We start from the raw sequence: 24,965 nt of genomic DNA, 5'->3' as shown, positions 1-24,965 counted from the left end.
AATACCCACAATTACTTCCACTGATGAAATGTATGCATTCCAGTCACCACATCTAACAGACCGTAATACTTGCAACACATGTTTCACCATAGCCATGGAATTGCACACCATTTTAAATCGTGTGTAAGACTTTCCTTGAAAAGAAATCAAGAACACTCTGTCTTGAAAACTAAAGATCTAGGAATCCATAAACACAGATTAAAACCCTGAGATGTACTAAGAGGGTGCAAATAATGCGAGAAATAACTCTGCAGGGTCCAAACACTTGTATTTATGACGAGCTTAAAAAGGAATATTTATTGTTGTGCCAAATGGATTGAACGGGAACGGCATAAAGGGCCACGTGATTGTTGACGACTAGACATACAGATCAGATGGCTTTCACTAAAAAATCCCACTTGCTTCAACGATGAAAACAGGAGCAACAAGATATTGCTGTATGAAATGCCTGGGAAAGGATGTCCTGAGAAGGAGGTGTGATATCATCCTGTAGACATTACATGTAGGTCATGTGAGCCGCAGCTTGGAGCTGGCGGAAGGAATAAGGGCCTTGATGGAACAAGGCTGATGATAGTGGGCACACAACTCAAAGAAAGGCCAGGTATGTAGTAACAGCAGAGGTAATAAGTCAGAGATTTGCACTTCCTGAAATTTTCCCAAAGAGTTCACATGAAAATTGCACCTCACCACAGAGATGAAGGGAGGAGCCAAGGGCTTTAGATGGAACAGGGCCTGATGACAGCAGGCTTAGATCACCAAGCAAAGTCAGGTGTTCAGCAGCAGCAGATGGAATAAGTCTGCAATTTCTGCTTCATGAAATTCTCCAAAAGATGCTCACACTAATGTCACAGGACCTACATCTCAGAGCTGGACCATGGACTTCAGATGACAGTGGGCGTCCAACACCAAGCAAAGTCAGGTAGGCTGCACCAGCCGTGTTATTCTTCCGTTTCTAAAACAGTTCCCGAGTGTCGTTTTGCTCACTGAAGAAACTGGCAAAACAGACCTTTCACAAAACCCCCATCTCAGTATAAATTCATACCAACTGGAAGATGTTTAGATTTACCTTTATTTTAGCAAAGGGATGTGATGATACTAAATCTGTGCTCATAACATTTCACATTAAAACCCTGAAGACAAAGGATTCATTTAGTTTGTTTTATTTATTTCAATACACATTTGCACAGAGTGTTCATTGGCTTTGACATTCATCGGAACTCTGCAAAGCAATTGGCATACGGCTTCGCGTAAAGGGTTCAACATAGTCATAAAAACAGTACATGGGCAATAAAGTGTAGTTACAGCTAAAGCACAAACATTATGCTTTCATGGGAAAAATAACTGCTACAAAAGATATTTTTACCTCTAGACTGAGCTCCACTGCCAAGGTTTAAGTGTTTTCCGAAAGGCAACACGCCAGCAATGTGTTGCAGCTGAAAGTGAAGTTGGTGACACCAGAGAACAGTGCTCACTGAAAAGGAGAACAGAGCTTTGAGGAAACAGAATCTGTGCACCGCTAATCTAAGTTCACCCCAACAACAGGCGGCTCAAAGATTCAGAGTTTAGAGGCCAGTTTCTCTGAGGAATGGTCATGAACCACCTTGTTTGCAAAACAGAATGCCTTGCAAAATATTACACCCCCAAAAAAGGTAGTCTAGGGACCTTAGGACAGTAGGGATGTGCACTCAACTCATAGCCCACGAAATCACCCTCCCCGAAGTCTGAAGAACAGCCCTCAGAGTGAAAGTGGATTTGGGAAGACCAGAAAGAAGCACGCTTCCAGTGTCAACTCGAGAGATAACAATAGACTAAAGAAATAAACTGAAATCAGAAGTCAGGAGAAAGGAATACATCTGTTGCATGAAAGAGAGTGTGGACGGTGAAGTCCAACGATTTGCCAGAAAGGGGCATGCCAGAAGAGAAAACCCCTCTAAGAGCTAATCGAAGGGAAAATGTGAACATAGGAAAACAAAGGTAATTTAGTCTTAGAAGTGTTGTGTCCACAGAAATCACATCTGTCCTTTAGTGGATACCTGTTGGGAAATGGGCACAGTGAAGAGAGGTGACACACAGTGCTAGTGATTAGAGTTGTCTGTAGACTGGTGCCTGGGAATGCCCAACTACACAGCAGGAGCTCCCAGCAGCGTCATGAACCAATTGAACGATATGGGTAACAAAAGCAATCTCTTAGGTACTCCAAATGGCGTGAGGTGTGCCATTGATTCACATGACCCCATACTCACCTGGTGTAAAAGCTAATCTAGAAATGATAGACTTGCCTCCTCCTGTGATGCCATATGGTGCTAAGAAGTACCCTGTGGTCGAGTGTGCTGATCGATACTGTAAAATCTTGCAACAAAGGGATGCAGTAGATCATTTGATCTAGTGTGTGGTAGAAATCCTTCCAGATAGGCAGAAATGTCAAACCCTATGTAACATTCTTCATAAGAAGAACACAGTCTACAATAGGAGAGAGATATTATTTCCAAAGGAAGAGGTTTTCTGGGAGAAGAAAGTGAAAAATAATCAGATCCTTTAGGAGTAAAGTTGGCGTCACTTTCATGCTTCTGGGGCTGTCCAACAGTTTTTAGCAAATAGCTATCTTAATCAAATAAGAGAAATCAGAGTTGCCTTGAACATCACCTTCTCACAGGCATAATGAAAGCTTTCGTCTCAAGCAGGTCATCAATATTAAAACATTTGCAACATTTTCTTAAAGCTCTCCTGACACCTCGACGTGAACCATTAAGAGTATTGGAATATTAGGACATAGGCAAAAGCATGTTTGTTGAAGTGGTGATGAACTTTACACACCCTGCAAAATGTGAGCATTCTAAGATTCAGCTAGTACATGAACCAAACCAGGTCTGCCCATGCTGAACGTGTATCTAGAACAAGCAGAGATGCAAGATTAAGCAGAAATAGAAGTTATAACTCTGTGAGAATGTAGAAACCTTTGGACTATGTAAAACAAGCAGTGACCTGGAGACTTTATATGTCAAAATATAGATGCTTAGAGAATGGGTCAAATAAATATAGACGCTTCAAGTGGATTGTGTCCTCCAATGTATTCCTCATCTTAGATGTATTCCATCCAGCTTTGCTGCTCTTTGGACATTTTTTCGGCAGAGGGCGCCGTGCATCGATGTCGTCGAGTCAATGGTCCCTCGAAGGCCTCAGTCGAGGGTGACGTCATCGGGTGTATAAGTAGCACGTGCGGCGCCCGCTGGCCTCATTTCCGTTTTTCCGCAGTATACGTTGCTTCGGACATTCGGCGCGCCTCGAGTTCTGTGAAGATATAATATACAAAGATGAAATATGTCCTCGTCATCGACGCCAACCACGACCCCGAGATCGGGATTCAAAAAGTGCAAGTCGTGCGGCTCAAAAATGTCGATCACAGACCTACACTGTGAGTGCTTGTGGTGCCTCGGAGAAGGCCACGACATGGAGGCCTGTTCGAAGTGTCAGGTAATGACGAGGAAGGCCTTGCGAGAAAGGAGAGGAAAGCTACAGGCAGGTCGAAAAGATCGAAAAGCCTCTAGCGTCGAGTCGAGACTCCATGAGGAGAAATCTCCTCGACGCAAAAGGCATCGATCTAGGTGCCGAAGCGATGCTCATCGCTCGTCGTCTTCGTTAAAAAAAATCGAAGAAACGACGCCACAGGTCTCCCTCCACCTCGTCGTCAGACGAGTCTCCGAAAAGGATGAAATGCCCCACGAAACATTCGTCTTCCGAAGAGTGGGAAGCATTCAGGGTCAAAATGATGGAGGTGTTTGAGAAGGCGAAGCCCGCTCTGACACTCGTGCGCCCTTGAGCCCGGGTGATCGAAAAAGTGGAGTCAACCGTTCGAGGTCACCGACGCCGTCCGAGACCTATCACACCTCAAAGGGAAAATCGTCGAAGACCGCCTCAACGCCCTCGAAGCAGACCCTATCGGCGACCCCTATGTCGTTGACGCCGTCAACGCCTTTATCAACGTCAACGCCGAATCCCTCAGCGCCAAAAGCTCCAGCCAAGCCAGGGAAGCCAGAAAAAGAGAAGGTTACAAAACATGTAATTTCCTCAGTGCCTGGTACTACACCTCTTCCTCCTCCTCTTCCAGAGGAGGTTTTCAAGCCTCTCCCTAGGAAGGAGTTTTTCAAATTCCTGACCTCAATTTCTGAGAAACAGGAGAGATCTGATGAGGAAAATGTAGCTTTTGGGTTGGAATATGGCACCCTAAATGTCCCAGAATGCTTGATCTCAGAGGAAAGCAGAATGAGGGATTTGGTGGAGTCTTTACACAATGCAAGTGGCATTGACACATCTCCTGAAAATGACTTTGGTAGACCAGATCCAGGTGAGAGCATGCCAGTCCATCATACCGTCAGTTAATGACCAAGGTGGTAGATTACTTGGGATGGGCTAAACCACCAGCCCAGTTCGTCCAAGATGATTTAACAGACATATTGGACCATGGTCCCACTGAAGACCCAGTACTACCTTTTCATGCAGCCTTGCAAAACATGGTGGCCAAGAATTGGGAAACTCAGGATTGTATTCCTCCGGTAAATAAGTCCCTCGCATCAAAATACTGCCCAGCCAATAGCGACTCCGGCTATCTGTCAAAACATCCAACTCCCGAGAGTCTGGTTATACAGGCAGCCACAGTTTCCAACAAACTTGAGTACCCATCTATCCCTCCAGACAGGGACGATAAGCGTGTGGCTGGTCGGGCACGGAAGGTATTTTCAGCCGGGAGCATGGCATTAAAATCTGCCAACTCCACATGTGCCTTGGAACATTTTTTGTACACTCTGTGGGAGTGCATCGCAATGGCGGCGGAGCACATACCAGAAGGGGAAGAAAGGGAAGGTTTCCTAGCCATCTGGATTGGACACTGAGGATAGTGTAAGCAGGTCCATGGGCACTAGCACGGTAATGCGCAGATTTGCGTGGTTACGAAGTCGGGTTTTGCACCGGACGTACAGAACCGCCTTCTGAACATGCCTTTTGATGGGTCTCACCTTTTTGGCAACAAGACTGACGAGAGCCTTGAGAAGTTGCAGACCTCAAAAGCAGCTGCCAAATATTTAGGAGCTGCTATGAGACAACCTCTGCCTTTTCTTGCGCAAGGGCAGTCATGAAGGGGACGATCCGAACGTTATTACACCTCATATGGAAAGGCGAGAGGAATGGCCAGTCTAAGGGGCCAGAAAAAGGCCACTCGCGGTGGACGAGGAAAACGTGCTAAGCCAGCTCCGACTGCAGCCTCTCTGCCATCAGCGGCTGCAACATCCGCCAGAAAACCACTTTGAGGACTTCCATCACAAAACTCCTGTAGGAGGCAGGCTGTCACAGCATATGCAAGAATGGCGAGCCATTACTTCAGATGTTTGGGCTCTAGAAATAATAGCCCACGACTACTGCCTTCCCTTTCGAAAGCAACCTCAAAGCAATCCACCAGGGAGACACCTGTTGAAGTCTTCAATCCCGCTCTTACAGCAGGAAGTTTTAACCCTGCTGGTGAAAGGTGCTATAGAACCAGTACCTGCAGTGAAGAGAGGAACAAGGGATGGTACTCCCCATATTTTTTGATCCCCAAAAAGGACGCAGGACTGAGACCCATCTTGGACTTAAGAAACTTGAACAAGTCCCTCAGGAAGGACAAGTTCAAGATGGTTACCCTTTCTCAGATCCTTCAGGCCCTTCAACTTCAGGACTGGTTAGTGTCATTCGACCTCCAGGATGCTTATTTTCATGTGCCGATTCATCTCAAACACAGAAAATACCTGAGGTTCGTAGTTGGCAACTCACACTATCAGTTTCGAGTCCTGCCATTCGGATTGACCTCAGCCCCGAGGGTCTTCACCAAGTTAATGGTAGTGGTGGCAGCGCACCTCAAGAGAGGGGGGATTCATGTCTACCCCTACCTGGACGATTGGTTGATCAGAGCATGTTCTGCCAAGCAAGGACTGGATCATCTGAAAGTCACCTGTCACTTCCTCCACAAACTGGACTTCTCCCTCAATTTCAAGAAGTCACAGATGACACCTTCCCAACAGCTTCAGTATATAGGAGCTGTACTAGGCACATCCTTGGGAAAGAGCTTGCATATCAAGGCGAGCGCTCAAGACATTCTTCAGATGGTTTCCAAATTCCAAAATGCCCGAAATCTCCAGGCTTACGACTTTTTAAGGTTGCTCGGCCTCATGGCATCCTGCATATTCCTGATGCCAGAGGCACGCTTGAGGATGTGATCCCTTCAATGGGCTCTAAAGACTCAGTGGTCCCAGTTCTCGGGTCAAATGACGGATCTTCTTCAGATTCCGAACAAGGTCAGACAAGATCTTCTATGGTGGACCTGTACAGCGAACATCCTAAAAGGAGAACCTTTTTGGCAACCATGGCTGGAGATCACAGTAGTGACGGACGCTTCACTCCTGGGGTGGGGAGCTCATGCCAACGATTTGACAATCAACGGTCGTTGGTCTCCATCGGAGTCCAAACTGCACATCAGCCTTTTAGAGCTGAGGGCAATCAGACTAGCGCTGAAGGCCTTCCTGCCATCTGTCAGGGGAAAGAATGTCCTGATAATGACGGTCAACACAGTGGCCATGCATTACCTAAACAAAAGAGGGGGTGTGGGGTCACTAACTCTGTGCAGAGAGGTAATGCAGCTCTGGCATTGGGCGATTGAGGAGGGAATCTCCTTAACGGCAATTCATCTAGCTGGGGAAGAGAATATGACGGCAGATGCTCTGAGCAGGCAGAGCACGGTGTCCCACGAATGGTAACTGGCTCAGGAAGTCATTCAAGAGATCTTCGCCCTTTGGGGAACCCCTCAGGTAGACCTGTTCGCAACCAGTACCAACCGAAAATGCGAAAGGTATTGCTCAAGGGAATTTCCCCCGAGAGGAGCACTGGGGGGCGCGTTCGTGGTGGAGTGGAATTTACCACTATTATACGCGTTCCCTCCGATTCCCGTCATTCCTCAGGTCATCAGGAGGCTGTGACGCTTCGGGAACCGCATGATCCTAATTGCCCCGGATTGGGCCAGGAGAACATGGTACCCGGCCCTTCTAGATATGCCCATCTGTCCTCCAGTACGTCTTCCTCAAAGAGAGAACCTTCTCTCTCAAATGGAAGGTCAGGTTCTCCATCCAGAGGTCAAAACACTGAACCTTCATGCTTGGTATCTGAAAGGCTGAGATACAGGGATTGGAACCTTCCAGATGATGTTATGGAGGTGTTGCTTTCGGCAAGAAGGCCAGCAACAAAGTCTCTATACTGTTGCCTTTGGAAAATGTTTTGCAACTGGTGCAGAGAAAAGAATGTCAATCCTTTTCTATGTTCTATTCCGGAAGTACTATCTTTCCTTCTGACCCTAGCACATAGAGGTCTAAATATCGGGACAATAAAAGGTTACCTTGCGGCGCTTTCCATTTTCAAGCGCTCATCGGAAGAATGCTCCTACTTCAAATTTCCTTTGATAACACAATTCTTAAAAGGTCTCACTAATGTGTTTCCTCCTCACCCATTTCAAGTACCAATTTGGGATCTCAATTTAGTCCTAAAATTTTTAATGTGTGCTCCTTTTGAGCCTATGCACACATGTCCATTAAGATTACTAACGTGGAAAAAGGCCTTCTTAGTTGCTCTAACATCAGCAAGAAGAGTGAGCGAATTGCAGGCACTGTCTTCTGAGCCACCCTATACTGTGTTCCATAAGGACAGAGTTGTATTGAGGGTTAAACCATCATTTTTACCAAAAGTAATATCTGATTTTCATTTAAGTCAGAAAATTGTTTTACCCACATTCTATCCTCCACCCCATCCTTCTAAGGAGGAGGAAAGATTACACAGACTGGATCCAAAAAGAGCTTTAAGCTTTTACATCTCTAGACTTTCCAGGCTTAGAGTAGACAACCAGTTGTTTATAGGCTACATAGGAAGGAAACTGGGTCAATCAGTAACAAAACAGACAATTTCACGCTGGATCGTACTTTGCATTTCATAATGCTACAGACTAGCACAAAAAGACCCACCAGAAGGGTTAAGGGCTCATTCTACCAGAGGCATCACCTCTTTCACGGCCCTTCAAAGAGGTGTTCCAATGAGGTCCATTTGCGAAGCAGCAACTTGGTCTTCACTACACACTATCTCAAAATTCTATAGCCTGGATGCTTCCCAGTCTAGGGATCTGACTTTTGGAAAAGCAGTGCTTTATTCTGCCATCTAAAGGCATTGGGGGGAGGGGGGAGAAATATCTGACCCCTCCTCCAGAGAAAGTATGCAAAATACTGCTTTGGGAGTCTATCTAAGATGAGGAATACGTTGGAGGACACAATCCACTCGAAGAACAAGTTACTTACCAACTGGTAACGTTCTTCCGATTGGATGTTCCTCCAACGTATTCCTCATCGCCCTCCCAACCTACCCCTCTGTAGATTTTTCCGGGTTATTGCCATCTCAAATCTCGCAAGGCTAATACCTGTCTGCCGGCATAATCTACACAGTACAATATCGCAGGCAAAAAAAGGGGGAAAAACAGAACTGAGGCCAACGGGCGCCGCGCGTGCTACTTATACACCCGATGACGTCACCCTCGAGGGAGGCCTTGGAGGGACCATCGACTCGATGACATCGATGCACGGCGCCCTCTGCCGAAAAAATTTCCGAAGAGCAGCAAAGCTGGATGGAATACATCTAAGATGAGGAATACGTTGGAGGAACATCCAATCGAAAGAACGTTACTAACTTGTTCTTCTCTGTAAAAAAGAAGGTGAGGGTGAGGAGAACTCAAAAAGTGCAGAGCGTAGTCATAGAGTTCTGAAGGAGTCTATCCTAGTGGCATTCCCTGATGTAACGTTCAGCAAGAGTTTGTGGTTACGATGGTTGTCTAACGTAGAGACCATAAAGCAAAGTCAATCTCATCTCCTGGGGTCTGGCTTCCTGAGCTCTTGAGTTTTTGGGTCCTCTGTTCCAGAGGTTGGGGTTATACCCAAGTCTCTTACAGCTTCTGGCGTCTGGGTCCTGAGACCCGTCAGCACAATACCATTCATTGGGGCAATGGTGGGTCCACAAGGTCTGTGCACATCCTTTTCCAATTGACAGTGTATTTTTCCCCCATCAGTCCTGGGTCGAGTTTATGGTTCCTCATTATAATCCCCTGCATAGCCAGTCTCCTTTGAGTCTTGTGACCACCTTGGGCTCCTGCCAATCATCTCCCTTTCTGATTTTGTCTTGCAAGACCCTTCTCCAGGCTTGGCGTCTCCTTCTGAGATGTGTGCGCCCAATTTCAACTTCAAGTGCCAAAGGAGCCTCTAAGGTGGCAGCTGTTGGCTCTGGAATACTTTGCAGGTCTTCACTTGTATTCTTGGTGTGCTTGCAAACTCAACCAGGTCTGAAGTATGGAACCCTGCTTGCCTCTTACTTTTTGTCAGTCCTACTCTTAGTCTCCCTTGATGGTCTTCCCAATTTCAGCAGATCTGGAGTATGGCTACCGGCTAGCCTCCTCTATCCTGGTCTTTTATCTTGCAAAAAAGTCTGTAGACCTGGGCCCTGCCAGTCATTAGCCCCAGGTTCAACAAGCTCTTACCACTGACTCTGCCTTCTAACTCCTGCCCCTCTGAGTTTTTGGCCCGTCTGACTTGGCCAATGTTGCGTTTCTCCTAGGCACTGCATTTCTCACAACCTCCTGTTCCCTTCATTTGCTGCTCATGGGGCTCCTTTTCCATTCCTTTCTTTCCCTGCAGGTGTTCCTCCTCCGTGGAACACTGACTCTCAAGCCCACAGTTGCTGGGATGCTGCCTGGAATGGGTCTAGGCCTTTTGTTTGTATTATGACATTGGTAATGCTGTAAGACTCTCACTGGGACATATGTTTGTTTGCCTTTGATGGTGAACTAGGAGGGGCAGCTACAAATCCTCGCTTGTTTGGTTTTGGGGATGGATAGTGTCATACACTTCCCTTTGCCAGCACTGCAGGGGGTCCAGGATGACCTTTAAAAGCAGTGAATGCAAGGCTGTGATCTTCAACCTTCCTGACATAAGGCGACCTGTAGGGCTAACCCCATGCTTACAGAACTCCCACAGGCAGCTTTATCTAATCCCAGGATTTAGAAGATGATGGGAATGTGTAGATTGTTCCTGCCCTTCCATGTACCTCTAGAGGGAGTCATGGGTCTGCTTTGCAGTCTATTGGTCTTAGTCCCTCCTCTGTGCCTCTGGTTGCAACACTGTCTCCCATGCATACTCCTCCCCATCTCACTCTACCATCTTCTCACCTGCATTCTTCTCCTTTTCCTCCTCTGCAACTGCTGTAGGCTCTTCCTCCCTTTCCTTCTCCACTACCTTCCCCTTGCTTGTTCCTCTTCACCCCTTCCCTCTTCCTCATCCCGCCCTTCCTGCTCCACATCCACCTTCACTGCCTGACTCACCACCAGTCCCAGAACAACCACAGAGGCAACAGCATCAGTAGGGGTAGTTGGCACATTGGCTGTGTGACTCATCAGACCAAACATGTCACTTCTGTGCCTTCCCCACTTAAGATTCAAGGAAGGAGGATAACACTCCCGTGTCCACCTGTGCCTCAGTTGCACTCGCTGTTGAGCAGCACTCTCTGTTCATCTTCCCACTCTTCCGTTTTCTCCAACAACAAAAAATGACAAAACGTTTCCCTGACAAAACCCAACGAATTGGCGTCCTAAAACCAACTGGTCTCTTAAAACAAACTGGCTCCGCAAAAGAAATTGCTTCAGTAGCGAACACATGAAAAGATATTTCCCTACAAAGAGAAAACAAAGGTTTCTCACAATACACTGTCCCTCTCCCTGTCGAGAAAACAAATTGCTTCTTAATCACTCTCCAAAATCTCTACAAATCCTCCACCTGCTTCCTTTTCCTGCAGTCAAGTGAAACCTCTAAAGGAAACAGGAAGTTGCTTGTTCCTAATATAGTTGACTGAACTCACTCCCCACCTAAAAACTCACCTCCATCTTTTCAGGAGTATACGCATCCCTAATATATCTAGTGCTGGTCCAACGGAGTATGGTGGGAATACAGGTCCCCTGATAAGAGTTGCAGTACAAGTTTGATCTAAAATCTAACAACAATCGCAAACCCCCTAGTAAACTAACCTGTCACCAAATATGTTTCAAGTCCAATAGGCTACAATGTGTGGACATGTAACGTCTGTTGCCCATGGTGTTCTAAAATCAAGCTAAGGACTTAAAACTATTTGAAATTCAAATAAATAATCCTCTCACAATATCTCATCTATAGATTTGGAGCAAGATTTGTCAGGTGCGCTTTGACTCTGTGATATCAATTTGGAACAAATTGTTTCTTGTTTATTATACACGTTGTTTTTATTAGAGAACACTGTAGTAACCATATCTATTATTGAAATGGCCTCTGTTTAACTTGTCCACATCTACAAATCACCGAGGGCGTTGTTTAGCTATAGTAAACACGCTGCGCTGTTGTGTAATGCTCTTAAGAGCTTAAAGCCTCACAACCGAAAACATCAATCAGTGACTTCTAACCCCTTTGACACATAGGTGGCTTAGGGCAGTCTTAAAGTAGACACGCTGGTGCATGCTTTTCCACGCCCACAGCAACTTCACGCTGCAAACTAAACTGCTGACGCTGCACGGTCAATGTATGATGCACCCTAGCACTACAGGAACACAATGCACGCTGTGAAGTCCACATTCTAAGAAGAGGCGCTGTCCAATCTTTCTGGGGAGAGTCGGTGTATTCCCACAAGCACATTTAAACATGCCCAATCAAGCATATTTAAGAAGAAACAAGGCTTTATGTGTTATTCCTCAAGATTAATCGGTTAGTAGTGTGGGCGTTTAGGTGGCACTTTAGCATCAGCTGTAAGCTGAAACGATTGCATTAGAGTATAGATAGGGAGACATTTTTCTATTTGGCATTTAGTTTGAAACCAAACCTTTACCATTGAAACATATATACCATTATACTCAAGAAAATCAAAAAACAACATAATTCAAAACAGAAGTTCGAAACAGAGTTCAGAAAAGAATTCATGACTGAGCTCAAGAGATCAAAAGAATCAAAACAAGTCAGGCCTTCTGTAGCAATAGTGCCCAGGGAGAATTTACCAATGAGGAGGGTTACAAAGCTCATAGGTGCTGTTTGATTATTTGTCCACCCATTCACTACCCATGGTAATGCTAATCTCTATTGCCATTCCCACCCAATTCCTGCCCTACATCCGTCCAAAACACCACCTCATGGGAACGCTTGGAGCAAGCCTTACCATCAAACTTTGAACTAGAAGTGCCTGCCAGTGTTTTTTCTAAGCAATCTTCCAAGATTTAATTGGAGCTGTATGCACGCTACTGGTGTAATCAAAATGTCTTAACAGGGTCTGCCTTCTGCCACTCGATTTACGTGCCCTATGTTTGTCCTTTACGTAAGTACTGTTAAAAACAAGAATTGACCAACACTTTTGGCTTGTGTATAGCTTTTAGGCATTTGCCAGGCACTGCTATTAGATGCCCAGGTACTCGCACCATTTTGCACCGGCTACCATCAATTGCCAGTTAATACCACTGCGGCAGTGCCTGCCAAGTGACTTGCCCATGCCCACACAAAAGACCAAACTGTTGGCATTGCCAGTGCTTGTCTCTTTAGCTGCCTATCTTGTCCAATGCATTGCAGTTCCTTACAGAAATTTTAAAATGTCTAACCAATTAAACGAACAGACACAAAAATATACCAACTCCCTAATTTTAAAGAGGGTGCTATATGGTGCAGAGGTATGAACACTCACAGAAACTATATTTGAACAGGTTTTGTCCCATGCACACTATTTTGTTGCAAATTCTCGCCACGGAATGGCAATCACAACAGGAAATGCACTAATGATTATGTCTGCTGTCTGTGCAGGGAATCCAAATGTGTCTCCACCGATATCAGTCCTTTTATGCGGGAGAGAGGCAGGGTTTTCCTATGAGCTCTGTCGGTTATATAGCACCTGCTCAGCAGTGGTTTTTAAACTGGGTGGCTGGCTCCCGCCAGTGGGGCTCTCAAGATGTCCACAGAGAGGGGGGTAGGCAAACTCTTTGAAAAGGGATTAAGATGACTGTTTTAGTATAAAAAAGGATAACAGGATTAAGTTGAGTGCTTTTAACACAAAATATAAGCCAGTAGAAAATCTGCTTATATTTTACAGAGCCTGGGGCTCTCCCCATGGGGGACCCAATCCTTAGGTGGGGGTGGGGGGCCAGAAACATTTTTACCCAAGGGGGCTCGGTATGAAAAAGTTTAAACACCACTAAAGGCAGACAAGAGTCCAAAGGGACATGTAATGGGTGCCACGCATGTGAGGGACATGAAGGCGGATGCACTGCATCATACAGTAATGGGCGCGTGCGTACCCGACACTGCATTAGACAATCACTGGAATCCCACAGGAGCAACCAGCGCCTACAGGAGCAACCAGCACCCGTAGAAGTAAAATTATGCAGCTAATGATTAAACAGTTTTGATGTTCTCCAATCGGAGGACAACATCAGGGAAATGTTTGTTTTTTCAGACTCTAGCATGAATTCTGCCTTGTTTCCCCTTGCAAGTCGCAAATCGAGACTATAAAAAAATCAGTGCACTGGGGCAGAATTTAAAACAAAATGTGGCAATTCTCCTGCAATAAAACAAACTGAAATCGGTCATTATGTTTAAAAGTGACACACCATTTTTCTCGAATACAAAGGGGAGTCTGTTTCCTGCCAGTTTCTCAGTCTCTTTGTCTCTTTCTTTGGCATCCAAGGAGAACCTTCAAACTCTTGTGATTTCCGCCATGATGGTTTAATGGCTCCAGGTTCCAAGTGAGGCTTCTTTTACTTTTCTTTGCAGTCTCTTTGTTCCTTGGTCTCACATTGAGTTTGATCTTTGACAAGGCTTGATTTCGTTACATACATTCAGTGGAGTAACTTTGATGAAAATGTTGGGGGGGACAGGAGTGGGGTGGAGGGAGGGCAGATGGTGGCTCTTAGGGATTGTTTCTGACAAATTGTTCAAAAAGTTTTGGTCGAATGGTAGATTTGACTGAATTCAGTCACCACTATTAATTAGAACCCGAAGATAGAGAACATGAAGAGCTGTGGTTGACGGGGTTTCCCCCGCTCCCTATGTTCGCTATTTTTGTCTTTGGCCGTTGCAGGGTGTCCCCCACTTGCTCAGAATTGGTGGCAGGGGACCCAACAAAAAAAAGAAGAAAAATGGACCCTGTAGCGTCAGATCCGACCCACGTTAGATGGATGGATCTGACGCTGCAGGGTACAGGAGAGGCGCGGATGGAGAAAAGGTAAGTAGGTCGGGTTTATGAGTGTACTGGCGGTTTGGATGGACATGGGTTTGGTTTTTTGTACTGAGGTAAAAACGTATTCGCAGCGAAAATGACTATGGTCAATTCCGCTGTGATTTTGTACCTCGGTCAAACAGCCTAAATCCCTGAGTGACTAGACTACTACACCACAAGAGTCCATTGCTGACGCTCTGTTATAACTTTCATAAGACTGGTGGCGTATCTTTAAAATTCAATGGGGCCCCCACACATCTTCAGCCGGCCTGCCATGCACCCAGTGACCCAACATAACATTCACAAACTTAATTCCAATAGAACATACAAACAATGCATTATTTATCATGTTTATCATTCATTCAGACTCAAAAATCAACACACATATGCTTGCATACACTCTCACTCACACAAAAATGCATCCAGCACCTCCATTGACATACACTGTGTACACGCAACATGTATATATACATATACAATAACACATGGAAACAGTGGTGCAACGTCCATTGAGCAGACCAGACTTTATCACCCACGGATCCCTGAAAATTTGGGCTAAGTTGACCTGACCTAGCTGAACTATAAAGCCATGGCCGAAAAGAACAGATTCACTGGAATGTCAGCAATTCCCTTGATTTTTCCTTTCATTCAAAGGCAGAAGCCATCAGTTAATGCAGTGCAGTGGGTAACCAAGTATACTTGGTATCAATTTTTAAATGCCATATGTCCCTAAACCTGGTTTCTGCACAGCATCTTCTATGCGCACATGCTGATAGATTTTTTCTACAAGATTCGGACTGATTACAATTAAGGTATATTTTCCTATGTTGAAATGGCTCCAAGCAGTGAAGTACCGAGCGGGAGAGGCAGGAGGGGGCAAGCTGCCCCATGTGGCTCTTTTAAGAGCCAGACCAGGACATTTGTCATTGGGAGACCTCAACAAGGGCGTCCAATGGCAAAGGTGTCCCGCTGGCAGGACAATGTCTGCTGAGCAATTCCTGAGCAATTCCTGCTCAGCACGCTCATTGTCCTGGCAGCAGGACACCTTACCCGTTCCGAATGGTAGAGGTATCCCGCTGCCAAGACAATGTCCCAAGGAGCTCCGGGCAGCAGAGAGTCCTCACATTTCTCTGTATCGACAGAGCTTTACAATGTGAACCATTAGGCACTGATTGGAGGGAGGGGGGTACTATTAGCAGCCACTTTTGTCCCTTTAGAAATGTGAATGGGAGGGAGTGATCAGAAGTGAGAAGGGTGCATAAAGTTGCATGCTTTATGAAATAATGACTGGCTTTAAAACCCAAGGGGGATTTGTTAGGCTGTCATCAAGCTACATGATGCTATGGTGACTTTGCATGCAGAATGGGGAGAATAAAACTAAAGCCATACATATTTCTATGACAATGTATATAGTGTATGCTTTGAAAGGCTAGTTTATTATGTAATGTGGTTTGCTTCCAAGGCATTGCTATAAATAATTATTTAAGCACATGAAATGTAAAGCAAAACCTTAATAAATATCGATATGAACTAAACCTGGAAAGATGTGCGCAGTCGCTTAACTTGTCCACATTCCATTTTCACCATTACAAAGCTTATATTAATGTATCATGGTATTATAATGGAAAAGACTAATGACTATAGATTTGCTCTACATATAACAATAGTGCAATTTAGGTATTTTGCACCATGAAGTTATTTGTCACTTGGCTTATTTATGGCAACTTATTCTAAAGTCACTTCTATGGTGCCTCCAAGTATCAAAAACTGATGGTGCGCCTTGCAATATCCTTTTCTGTGAAGTCATTTCTGTTGTTGCAATCCATATAATAATTAGGAAGTGTGCATGTATTTTGCCTCAGAGGGCTTGGATAGAGCTTTAATAGATGGGTTTCCTGCATCTGGAATGATGATCCTGCAGTCTTATTTTTTTTGTTGTGTGCTAAAATGCCATCTTCCACTAATGTTACCAAAAAAGTAGATTGGGGAGGGGTGGGCAGTTTGGGGGCACCAATGAGACCATGTGGAATTCCACACACTGCATTACGTTGCTCATACCTCCCCCGCCCCCCACTTTTACAATTCTGGATACTCCCCTGCTTAGTTTGGTAAGTGAAGCAGTTTTTGGTGGCCTGTAACCTGAACCATGACACCCATTTACTTATTTGCACCATACCGTCCTGAAAAAGTGTCTGCAAAACACAAAATACTTTTTGATGGTTTGGTGAAGATTATTTTTGGCAGCAGGGGGAAAAGTTATACAGGGCTCCTAAAAGTGTGCTTTTAACACAAAATCCCATACGGTTCCTTCTGCGCACCTAGAGCAAAAACTGCTTGACAAAAGTTCACCATGTTTGGAAGGCGTATGATATGATTGTTTATAACGTGCTTAATACCCAAAGGTTTCTAAGCGCAGAAACAGGGATCAATCCTGTGTTGCTCCGTGTTGTCTTGCTTCCAAGGCGAGCACGTTGCCGCTGAGCTATCCTCCCGAGTATAGCACTCGGCTTCATTTCACAGAATTTGCAGAGTACGACAGTTTTGGGGTCACAGGTTTTCTCAGCTTGACTCTTTCCACTCTACTTGGGGAGGGTGCACCTTCTGCCAACTTCATTTTGAAATTAGGATGGTGGTGCTTCAGTAGCATCTGAAAAGTGTCAAGACTAATTTTAGAGGCGTTGCAGAGCTGTGGTTTTGCCACAGAGAATGCACAATTTGTTATTGTTTGTGTGTCTTCATACCCGGGCCTTAATGTGTACTGTGAGCTCTGCTCACATTGTCCAAATGAGACACACGTCCTCACTAGGGTCAGCCCAGCCCCCCAACAAACATACACAAACACAATAAAAAATGATTTAAAAAAAAACATACCTCTACTCTGTTTTCAAATGCTGCCCGGTCCACGTCTCATGTTACACCGACCTAACCTCTTCGCACTCACGCACCCACAGACAGAAACCAGCAAGCTGAATGAGCTTCCTAGTTCCTGTCTGTGTGTCGCACAAACACAAAGCCGGAAAGCGATTCTCTGCGCCGCGGCCCCTGGAATTGCTGCTGCTAGCCTGGCAGCACAGGCGCCAGGCACTGCAACACCCAGTTCAGCACCCTGGATGCTGACTTTGAGTCAGGCCAGCCAGGGTGAGGGACTGAGCCATGCAGGGCATCCCAGCCCTGAATGTGTTGCAGCGTGGCTGCCAGGCATCTCAGCATTATATAATGAAACAGCGTAAAACTTGCTGGGTACCCCAGCCGGGCTCGCGCTGTCCAATTACATAATTGATGATTGTGGCCCCCCTACACTCCCTCCAAAAGATGGGGGGGGGACAAAAAGGCATGCCACAGAATTTGGGGGGGGGAGCAAAAACCCCTGCCCCCCTATAATTACACCCATGCATGATACATTAAACTTTGATGTCCTTTTGATTGTGGCTTGCGCGTACATGCATGTATCAATATGTTAGACGTGGCCTGGGGAAATGGACTTCATTATGCAACATGCAAACAATACTCAAATCTCGTTGTTAGGCTTTCCCTTCTCAACATGCTGAGTTGGGGAATGCATGGCCCAGCATGCATCACCTCTATTTTAATCAGAGCTAGACTTAGCTTGGTGATTTGAATTAATCGACCAGCATGCAATTAGAGTTCAAGTGTGTTGTTAGGCTTTCTCCTAGTATTGCACTGGATGTTGGACTACGAGACCCAGCATGCATCAACCGTCTCTTTCCACTCTTGTTACTACTCACACTCATGCATGCTCTGTGTAATGTAGCTCGTACCCACTCCTCCACCGTATGCCAAGGGTTTCTGGTTTTCCTGGTATCTCTCCTTGTGTTCTACTTGGTTCTTCGCCACAGTATCTTTGCTCGGTCTATGTCTTCTGTGTTCATCTTCCACCACCTTCTCGTTGTTCCACAGCCCTTTTACTGTTCATTTTCTGGACTCTTTCCGGCCTGGTACCATACACGCTCTCTGTATCTGAATGGCTCATGAACTAAGAATCTCTTACTAGCTTCCCCATTCTTCTCCCTGCTCACAGTTTTCTTTGATGTTCAAGGGCTTTCATACCACTCACCTCCTTGGAGAATCGGCCAGGTTTCTGCACCTCTCCCTCCAGTGTTCTCTGGTTGATGTGTTCACTCTGCTTTCCGGTGGCAACTGCAATCTTACAAAGCAATCAATGGCAAGACTTGTGTTTTGACAACCCTTAGCCTCCTGGCCAGCATGCTTACACCTCCAGATGGTCACCACCTTTCTTCATTTTCTGGTGATTTTGAAGTGCCCGGGGTCACGTGAACTCAGTCACGTTATGACTGATATGAAAGACAGACTGGATTTCTTGCGCGTAACTTCTCTGGGAGGACTGATTCACTGCATGAACCACCTTCTCTCGTGACCATAGGTGGTCACCCCTATGCTTTCTTCCTACAGTGACTTGAGTAGTTTCAAGGGAATCGGCTGAATTAATTAATTGGCCATTTATTTCATACATTTAATTCAGATGTGAATCAGACCTGTGGTGTGGATCTGGCACTAAACAGATGATCTGCTTCTTTAGCACTCAGAAGTAAGATCATAATATTTAAGAGGAGATATTACCCATTATTGCTCATTCTTTTTGATGAATTTTACAACCATCCTTTAGTAAACATACATGTACACTAATTCATATATACATTCCATTTGAGAAGGAGTGGTAGGTAGGAAGTGGTGTGGTCCTATGAGAACTGGACCCCAAGATTCTCTGTATTTTGGATCAATGTAAAATTGAACAACACCACTTTCATATGCAGGAGGATGTGACTTGTGCCTCTATATTTGCAACATTGCATAATATGTTATGGCCCTCATGATTGATAAACGTTTATTAAGACAAGCAAACATTGCTCTTTATCAAGCTGAGGTGTCGAGTAGGACCACATAAGGATTAAACCAATCAAACCTAAAACCTGCTTATTCGCACATAGAAATCAAGTATGAAAATTCATTTGCACAGATACTGGATCCAAGAACTATTCCTATTATTATGAGATAAAAAAAGACTATTAGAGATTACCGAACATAACATTGAATACTTGAAATATAAGTTATTTAACTAAACACCCTCTACTCTTGTTGCAGTTGGTGGAGCTTCACATCTTGTTTGTGCCGGAAGAACTTTGGAACCCCAAGTTGAATACTGTTTCTTCAGAAGCTACCAGTAGGTTCATATCTGGTGGATTTATAAGGTGAGAAAGAATGCTTCAAATAATGTTAGTGATAAAGCAAAGGAATGTGTACGCCAGAGAAAACAAATGAGAAATAGGTCATTTCTGCAGACAATGTTTCCATTGGAGTAGACACTAATGCAGTGAGGTCACCTGTTTATCACCAACTGATGATTAGTTAGGTGGGGCTTTACAGTTAGTGCCCATAGAAGTAAAAAGAGTCCATATCAATCAGGGGGAAATATGTTTCATGAGTGTTTGAAAGAAAATCACTATCCTTAATTCCAGGCTGATGTCACCAGAGATAAGATAAGACCCTGAGAAAATCAAACCGAGAATCAGTGTTTAAGAAATACAGAGTCCATAGGTGTTTTCTTTTACTTTGCTTGGCACACAACCAATAGTCCAGACGCTGAGTGAGTAGGAACGCAGTGCAGATAGGGTGTGCACGCTCCAACATGGACCACGACCCAGAGCCAAGCAGAAACTGTGCTGCAGACAACCAAATCACACGCGGTGACTGCTCGTGCTCAGCACAGTATGGCTGACAGATAGAGTAGACATTCAAAGAGACAAAGGAAGGCCAATGCACTCCGACAGAGTTATTGTACGTTTTAGTAACTGTGGCAAGAACTTGTCTTTAATAGCAAAAGATAGCCATCACCTACATAAAAGAGCAAACACCGGCAATACTAATGGGGAGCGGGTGCAATCATTAAGCAAGGACCAACCACGCTGTACAAAGCTAATGGGGAAGCAGACCCTCATTAATCCAAACACTCCATGAGTATAAATAGAGGTACCAACATCATGATATGGTGGGTGATAGCGTGCTGTTCCTGATAGAGAATGATGCTACAATTAGGAGAGATAGATAAGGAGAGCCAATCACATAGAACATGTGTTGGCCAAGTCAAGAAGACGAAGTTGTGACGTGGAGATAAGGAGATGAAGCAGGAGAGCAAGAGAGCAGCAGCTTTGTTGACCAAGCAAAGAGGGCCAACTTGTATCACTTAGACTGAAGTACATGGCTGAGCCATTGGAACTGCAGCTTAATAGAAACCAGGTTACACTAGCAACTGCTGAATGCCTGGGCCAAGATATTGGCAGCAGATAGAGCTTAAGAAAAACATTTTGTTTACAGCCAACTGTAGGCTGTAGCCTAGAGTCTGATGGCAATTGCGAGGAAACAATGAGCCCAAATAACAAAGCCTTAAAACTCAGTGGTCAAACTGCATAGCATCAGTTTGGAGTGGGCCTCGTCTGCTTTATACTTTAGGCTTGCCCATCCCTATCATTTTATTTGAAAAAGAAACCTGAGGGCTCTTAACAAGTATGGCAGGGTGGTAGAAAATGTGCAGTAAAGGAATTACCATCACTTGTCCTGCACCACCATACTATGAGTATGGCTCTGGGAGGGGGATTTAGCTGATGCTGGAGGTAAATCGTCCCACTTTCTGAGAAAAATCAGCAAAATCGGCAGAATTACAGCAGCAGCAATTCCACCAGTAGTAATTCTGCCAAAAATGCCCCAAAGAGTCCAATGGACTCTAGAAAAATGGGGATTAACTCCACCACTGACACTTGTAATCCGGCAGTAATTCCACCAGACTAAGTGGCAGTAACAGTAATTCCGTTGGGCAGTATTCCAGTGTACTTACTGCCGTAATACCACCCAACTCGTAACGAGGCCCCAAAATTAAAGTATGGGGTGAAGCCAGAGCTTTCTGCTTTTCAGTATACTCTGATGAGCGGTGGCATCCACCTGCGTATCTAGCAATGGATCTGCTTTTTACTGCACGTGCGCATGCAGGACAGCCACATCGCCGTGTGTTGCATGAACTTCTTTTCTCTTTTGCAGAGAATTAGAGAGCAAGATGTGAAGCACTGAGCAGACACACAGTAGGCCAGTAACACAGACAGCAGGCACGTTCATACGTCCCAATCACAGAGTGATGATAATTAATGTGGTTTTGAAAAGTAAGACTTTAACAGGCTGTTCCGCTGAAATGTGGTGAGATTCCACGAGATGGAAGCCTCTTCTTCCCATTTCCAGACCTTTACTCACACAGCTGGGTATCATGGTCAAGCTTTATTTATGAGATACCAATAACTAATCGTAGCTAAGAAATACGCCTCCTAGCTAACGCCATGAGCCCTCCTCATAACCTCATGTGTTTTTCCCCTAGTAAATTGTCCACTAACTAATCCCACTCTCCTATCACCTCCTACACCCCAACTCTTCTTTCATGCACACAGCCCAAGGTCACACAACACCCTTTGCAGGGTCAAAATACACTGCTTTTTGGACAAGCTTAGGTGCTATAAAAGGCTAAAGGGTGGTGATGGGTGCAGCATGAATACTAAATAAAATTACATAACATGTGGCGCAATCACATTTTTATTTTTAAAATAACATATTTTATTGGTTTTGTAACAAACAATCACTGGTCCTTACCGGGCCAGATCACAACCGCAACAACCATAACATTTGATGGAGTACACACTCAAATAGATCACATATAATACATATCTTATAGTAGGATCTCTGCTGCAATGTCTACATCCTACATACAATGGTGTTAATTTATCAAATGTTCAAAGGGTTCACATTGTGTCTTCCCATTGTTGCCAAATTGTGTCTGCTTTTTCGGGGCATACTCTGGCTATGTACACTCTCCTTTCTATGGCGATGCAAATGTGTACATCTGTAATCCACTGGCCTACTTATGGCGACTCTGCTGCACTCCATAGCTGCGCTATGTTCCTTTTGATTATTGCTGTTGCGGTCATGAAGCAGTGTTTTTCATATCTTGACAAGTCTATCTCGCTGTCTACTCCCAGTAATAGCAGTTTAGGGTCTCTGGGGATCGTCTGTCCCAGGACTTTTTTAAGGATGTCGCAACATTGCTGCCAATAATGACTAATGTTTGGGCATTCCCATAGTATGTGAAAGAAGGTTCCTTCCTCTCCTCGGCAGCCTAGACAGTTCGGTTCTGCTATTTTACCCCATCGGTACAACGCTACCCTCGGATAATAGATTCTGGGTAGGATCTTCAGTTGCTCTAGTCGTAGCCTAGTCGATATGGCAACTTCACGGGGGTACATTAGGATCTGCACCCAGTCCTCAGACATAATCTCCCCGACTTCAGTTTCCCATTTAGTTTTTAAACGTACCAGTTCTGGTGTGGCAAAGGAGGTAATAACATTGTACATAACTGTAGTGACTTTTGCCTGAATGTTATCTATGACAATATTTCACTCCAGTGGGGTACAGTCTGACATATCAGAAAGGATAGGGAGGTGTTGTTGTAATGCGTGCCGGAGCTGTGTCTAGTGATATCTTTCCGCTTCTGGGAGGTTAAAGGACAAAGTCAGCTCGTCGTAGGGTCTGATGGTTCCTTCTACTATAATGTCTCCCACCTTTTCTATGCCATGCCTCACCCATACCTGCCATTTCGGCAGTTTAGCTACTTTGGGGAGGTTCCTATTGTACCATAGCGGTTGTATTGGTGTGACTTTGTCCCCCCAGCCTATGAAGGCGTGTGACTCTGCCCAGACACGAGACGTCTGTGATAGCATATCTCGCGGGGGTGATCTGGCTGTTGCAGCATATAGTTCTAGGGGAGGTGATGCCTGCACGTGTGGTATTGTGGCTTCAGCGTGTAGTGCATCGTTTATCACTGACATCTGACTGGCCCAGTAATAAGTAGGTAGCCTTGGCAGGCTGATGCCACCCTCCCATATCGACCTTTGCAATGTTTGGAGAGTTATTCTCGGATGCCCACTGCCCCATAAAAGTTTCCTAAGTGTGCAGTCTATTTATTGGAACGTCTTCGTGGGTATGTACAGTGGGGCATTCTGAAGTATGTACAGATATCGGGGAAGCGTTAGCATTTTTAACAGTGCAGCGCGGCCCAACAGGGTCAAGGGCAGTGACATCCAGTGCTGCACACCCCCTGTGAATCGTTCTGTAATGGGTTGCAGGTTATTAGGTATGTAGTCTTTGAGGTTTCTTGTGATCCGGATACCCAGATATTGAAAGTGTTCGGAGGCGATTCTGTATGGACAGGGCTCAGGAGCCTCCATACCCAGTTGGTTTAAGGTGAACAGTGTGGATTTGGACCAGTTCACCTTTAGGCCACTAAAGTTTCCATATTCTTGGAGTAGGTGTGTCACCACTGAGCATGTCGTTTTGGGGTCTCGTAGGTATATTAATAGATCATCTGCATACAGTGAGACTCTGTTCTCCCACTCTGTCCCGCCTGGGATGCCTCTCCACGTACGTGTATTCCTCAGTAGTTGGGCGAAAGGCTCCATGGCCAGCGCAAAGAGGAGGGCTTGCCGTGTCCCTTTTCATAGGACGAAGGATCGTGATGTCTAGCCATTTACTCTGACTTCAGCCATCAGTGCGTTGTACAGTAGTTGGACCCAGGATAGAAATCGCTCGCCGAACCCCATTTTATGCATGATCCCCTAGAGCGCTTCCCAATGGATTGAATCAAACGCTTTTTCGAAGTCTATTGCGAGTACTCCCAATGGGATGTTCAGATTCTGGGCGCGTTCGATGGCGAGATGTATTCTCCGTATGTTCATGCTTGTGGATCTACCAGGCATAAAGCCACATTGGTCCGGATGAATAAGGGATGTTATGACTCGTTGTAGGCGTGTTGCCAACAGTTTAGCCAATATCTTCGTCTCGCTGTTAATGAGGGATATTGGTCTGTATGAGCTACAGTTATCTGGGGGTTTGTCCGTCTTGGGTATCACAATTATTGTTGCCTTCCTTAGGTCAGCTGATAGGCTCCCTTTGGTTCGGGCCTGTTTGTACATTTTAAGTAGATGAGGGGCCAGTGCATTACCTCCTATCTTTTTCCAGGTTTCTATGGGAAAGCCATTTGGTCCGGGTGTCTTTCCGGATTGGAGCTGCATCATGGCTGCTGTAATCTCTTCTTCCGTGATTTCCATTTCCTGGGTAGCAACTTGTTCGGTGTTTAGGAAGGGGAGGGTGATCTCATCCAGTATGGAGGCTTCTTGGGAGGCTTCTGGTGTCTTATATAGCCCTTCATAATATTTTGCAAACTCTTCTGCTATATCCACGTCTATGAGTCGCGGTTCCGCATTTCGTGGCGTGATTGCTCTTACTTGATTATGTCCCTCATCTCTGCGCTTGAGCCATGCCACATCTTCCCCGCTTTGTCCCGTTACATAAATTCTGGCTCTCATTGCCCCATGTGCCTGTTTTGCGTTATCCAATTACAATGTTTTGTAGCTTTTTTTGGGCAAGAACCAAAGCTCTATTTGTTTTGGGACAATCCTGGGTTAGGTGTACCTACTCTGCTTGCTTGACATGTGCCTCTGCTTCCCTCAGTGATTCTAGGTGTGCTTTCTTCTGTGCTGCAGTCCAGGAGATGATCTCCCCTCGTATCACGGGTTTATAGG

The 24,965-nt window shown here is 45.2% G+C and overlaps 1 protein-coding gene across 1 annotated transcript in view; it reads left to right on the top strand.

The window, feature by feature from the left end:
- Nucleotides 1–24,965, top strand: part of SPATA1 (spermatogenesis associated 1) — a 479,533-nt gene that overhangs the window by 40,807 nt on the left and 413,761 nt on the right. Inside the window, exon 2 of the mRNA XM_069641723.1 lies at nucleotides 19,438–19,544. The gene's annotated coding sequence lies outside the window, so the exon portion shown is untranslated. The remainder of the gene's footprint in view (nucleotides 1–19,437; nucleotides 19,545–24,965) is intronic.

This window comes from Ambystoma mexicanum, chromosome 1q (assembly GCF_040938575.1).
Source record: "Ambystoma mexicanum isolate Mex_15411 chromosome 1q, UKY_AmexF1_1, whole genome shotgun sequence".
Lineage (NCBI taxonomy): Eukaryota > Metazoa > Chordata > Amphibia > Caudata > Ambystomatidae > Ambystoma > Ambystoma mexicanum.
This window is presented reverse-complemented; position numbering and strand designations above follow the sequence as displayed.